Raw genomic sequence first — 4,927 nt, forward strand, 5'->3', positions numbered from 1 at the left:
TTTGAGGTTCAGGGTGCTGACCTTTTCTCCTGAACAAGGTAAACGATGTATATCTGACTGATTAAAGTAAGCTTGTTAACCCATTTTGAGTTGCTTTCCTTTAACAAAGCAGATCCAAGAACCTGTGTGAGCAGGCACCCTGGGGACACTGGGGTGCTTGCTGCTACAACAGGTGTATGAATACATATGTGAACGTGTGTATATATATGTTTACAGGTAGACATAGAGGGCACAGGACCAATTTAATAGGAAGGGATGATGCTTAAAAGGTGAAATTAAGAGATGAGAGAGGAATATAATGAGAGGAGATGGGGAGAGACAGAATGGGGTAAACTATCTCATAAAGAAGAGGTAAGGGAAAATAGTTACAATGGAGGGGAAGAATAGGAAGGCAATTTGGAGTGGGTCAAACTTATTCTCATTGAATTTGGCTCAGGGAGGGAATGAAATACACACTAAATAAGGTATCTCACCCCACAGGAGAGTAGGGGGGAAGGGGATGAGAGGGGGGATGATGGAACAGAGGGTAGCCTGGGGGAGAGGGAAGTTGGAAGCACCCACTTTCGAAAAGCAATTGGATCAAAGTAGAGAATAGAATTCGTGAGAGGTGGGATAGGAGGGAGGGAAATATAGTCAGTCTTTTAAATATATCTACTATGTTAATGTTTTGCATAAGGTACACATGTACAACCTATACTAAAGCTTTTATTTCCAGTAAGGGCAGGTGACAAGGGAGGAGGGCAATGAATCTGGAATTCAAAGTTTTAATATCAAATGTTTAAATATACATATATATGTATATCCTATTAAAAAATACTCTTTTACATGTAATTGGGAAATAAGATATACAGGCACTGGGGCATAAAGATCTACCAAGCCCTACTGGAAATGTCAAAGGGGGTATTAGAGAAGATATGGGAGAGAGCAGATTGGAGGAGGGATATACTGTGGGACTGATGTTTTGGGCAGTGGGTAGGGGAAAAAAACGGGGAGAAAATGTGTAACTCAAAATCTGGCGGAAATGAATTATGTAAATCAGAAGTTAATTATGAATTTGGAAAATGAAAAAAAAAAGATCATGTAAAATTTTATGCTTCAAGGGCTATCCAGAGTTTTGAAGTTTGAAATGTTCAACAGAGAAAGAGATAAAGATATTTCATTCCAAATGTGTGACAGGCCACTCAAGCTTTCTTCAGCTAGGTGTGAAGTATAAATTAGAAAGATGTGAGAACAGGATGGGGAAAGCAGGCAGAAGACTTTTATAAGAGCCAAAGGGAGAGATAACAAGGGTCCAAATCAGGATTTTGGTCATAGAAATTGAAAGGAGAAGAGCCAGGAATGGCTCATGCCAATAGTGCCTGCTATTGAAACTGTGAGGCTAATATTGGTGGATAACTTGAGTGAAGAAGTTCTGAGATTTGGTAAGCTTAAAGCTGATTAAGTGTCCTAATTAAACCTAGCACCAATATCATAAGTTCTAAAAAGAGGTATCTTCAAGGCTACCTAATGAGGAATCAAATCATTAGCTGAGAAATGGAGCAGATCAAAATTTCAATGAAAAGCATCAGTGGGATCAGGCTCATAACTAGCCTTTTTAAGTCCTGCATTCATGAGATAGGGAATAGGAGAGGAGAATGGAGAAGAGGAGAGGAAGGGGGGGAGACAGTAGAGGGAGGGAATGAAAGGGGAAAGGAAAGGGGAGGAGAGGAGAGGAGAGGTGAGAAGAAGAGAGGAGAGGAACAGCCTAGATGGTGGCACAAAAGCAGGAAAACTCCCTGCTCTCCCCCCATAACCACCACAAATACCCATAAAAATGACTCTAAACAAACTTTAGGGCTATAGAACCCACAAAGTGACAGAGAGAAACAAACCTCTCATTGAAGACAGCCTGGAAGGCTGACAGGAAGGGTCCATTGCAGCCTGCTGGAAGCAGCGCCCAGCTCCACATGAGCCCATACTTTTAGCCCCAGGATGGACCAACCAACCAGGGCTGGAGGGATATCAGGAGAGTGTATCACCAGCACTAGTGAGAGGTCAGTGTGCACTTTGGGAAAAAGGGATATAGCAGTGAGGTCCTGCCTCTTCCACTGGAGGGAGAAGCAGCTGAGGCATGGCCAATCTCATGTGACAGCTTCAGAGCTCCTGGCCTGCAGATTGTAAGGGTACCAAGCAAGAAGTCTGAGGGGTTATCGCTCTTGCTTTAAACAGCTTTGATCTGGATTGCTATTGAGGGTGGAGGTCCAGGGGTGTCTGACCAGGTGTCACAGCCTGTGGAGGCTTCAGAGAGTACAGTCAACTAATAGCTCTGCCAGCTGCGAAAACTCCAGCAATTTGGGACAAAGCTCTCCTCTGTGGAAGCAGAGTTCTACTGTGGCAAAAAGCGCAAAAGTGAAGTAATTGAGTGGCAACATGAGCAAGAAAAGGAAGCAAAGCAAGCATAGCAGTCAAATTTTAGATTCCTTATTTGGGGACAAAAAGGATCAAAGCATGGAATAAGATTAAGCCACAATTAAGCCAGAACTCCTGAACCAAAAGCTTCCAAAAAATATGAACTGGTTACAGGCCATAAAGTAGGATAAGAAGGATTTTGAAAATCAAATACGGCAAGTGGAGGAAAAATTGAGAAGAGAAATGATGCAAGAAAATAATGAAAAGAGAGTCAACAACCAGACTGAAGAAAGTAACACCTTAAAAAATAGGTTAACTCAAATGGCAAAAGAGGCTCAAGAAGGCAATGAGAAGAATGCCTTAAAAAGCCAAAAAAAGATTCTCAAAAGTTGACTCAAGAGAATAATTCCTTCAGAATTAGATTGGAGCAAATGGAAGCCAGTGACTTTATGAGAAATCAAGATACTATTAAACAGATTTAAACAAAAGAAAGAGAAGGCAATATGAAATATCACATTATGAAAACTACTAACCTGGAAAATAGATCTAAGAGAGATAATTTAAAAAGTTATTGGACTACCTGAAGACCATTATCAAAAAAAAAAGAACCTAGAAATCATCCTTCAAGAAATTCTCAAGAAAAATTGCCCCAATGTTTTAGAACCAGAGGGCAAAATAGAGGTTGGAAGAATCCACCTATCACCTCCTGAAAAAGATCCCAAAAAGAAAACTCCTTGGAATATTATAGCCAGGTTCCAGAGTTACCAGATCAAGGAGAAAATATTACAAGCATCCAGGAAGTAAAAATTTTAATATTGTGGAAATACAATCAGGATAACACAGGATCTGGCAGCTTATACAATGAGGGATCCAAAGGTTTATAATATGATATTCCAAAGGTCAAAGGAACTTGGATTAAAACCAAGAATCACCTACCCAGCAAAACTGAGTATCATGTTTCAGGGGAAAATATGGTCATTCAGTGGAATAGAGGACTGTCAAGCATTCTTGATGAAAAAAAGAGTTTAATAGAAAATTTGACATTCAGATTCAAGAAGCAAGAAAAGCATGAGAAGGTAAACAGGGAAAAGAAATCATAAGGAACTTATCAAAGTTGAACTGTTTATATTCCTACATGGAAAAATGATAATTGTAACTTATGAAACTTTTCTCACTGTGAGAATAGTTGAAGGTAATAGAAATACATCCACCCACCCACCCACACACACATATATATATATGTATGTATACATACATACATATTTCTATAGAGGAGTGTATATGGGCATGTGAATCCATATGTGAATGTGTGTATATATGTGTACAGTTATACAAAGACAGAGGGCCCAGGACCAGTTGAATAGGAAGAGATGATACTTAAAAGATGAAATTGAGAGGTGAGAGAAGAATATAATGAGAGGAGATAGGGAGAGACAGAATGGGGTAAATTATCCCATATAGAAGAGGAAAGGGAAAACTCTTACAATGGAGGGGAAGAACAGAAAAGCAAAAGGGAATGCGTCAACCTTACTCTTATTGAATTTGGCTTAGGAAGGGTATGACATATATACTAAATCAGGTATCTCACTCTACAGGAGAATAGTGGGGAAGGGAATGAGAGGGGGGATGATGAAGGAGAGGGAATTTGGAAGCACATATTTTGAAATGGGACAGGGTCAAAGTAGAGAATAGAATAAGTGGGGGGCAGGATAGGATGCAGGGAAATACAGTCCATCTTACACAATATGTACACTCTGGAAATGTTTTGCATAGCTACACATGTACAAATTATATTGAATTTCTTATCTTCCCAGTAAGGGTGGGTGATGAGGGAGGAAGGAAAAGGATCTGAAATTCAAAGTTTTAAAATCAAATGTTTAAAAAAATTATTATTATTTTTACTTGTAACTTGGAAATAAGATATACAGGCACTGGGGTATAGACATCCATGTTGGCCTACTGGAAAGTCAGAGGGGAGGTGCGGGAGGATATAAGAGAGAGCAGATTGGGTGAGGGGGTATACAGTGTGATCACTGTTTTGGGGTAATGTGTAGGGGAAAGACGGAGAAAAAATTTTGTAATTTAAAATATTGTGGAAATGAATGATGTAAACTAAAAATAAATATAAAATTTAATTAAAAATAGCAATAATAATAAATTCATGACTGAACTCACCACTTCAGATGTGTCCCAATCAGAAAAGAGCACAGTTGCATTGTCACATCCCTAGTCCTAAACACCATGCCTCTTTATACAGCCTAAGTTTGAATTAAATAATATATCACACTGTTGACTCATATTGGGCTTGCAGTATATGAAAGTTCTAAGATCTATTCATTTTTTAGATGAACAATTGTATAGCAACCATTTCTGCACCAAATATTAAAAGGGTTATCCTCTCAGCTAGCAACTTTCTTTCCTAATATATTGGAAAAATAGAAGACCTCTGTCATAAGAATCATTTTCTTCCCTGTTCCACACCATGAAACATCTCCCTTCCATCCTTCATTCTCTCTCACCTTGTTGCAGTATATGAGGA

This window comes from Petaurus breviceps, unplaced genomic scaffold (genome assembly GCF_028583685.1).
Source record: "Petaurus breviceps papuanus isolate PSGF00001 unplaced genomic scaffold, PetGlider_PUasm1.0 90416, whole genome shotgun sequence".
In the NCBI taxonomy this organism is placed as follows: Eukaryota; Metazoa; Chordata; class Mammalia; order Diprotodontia; family Petauridae; genus Petaurus; species Petaurus breviceps.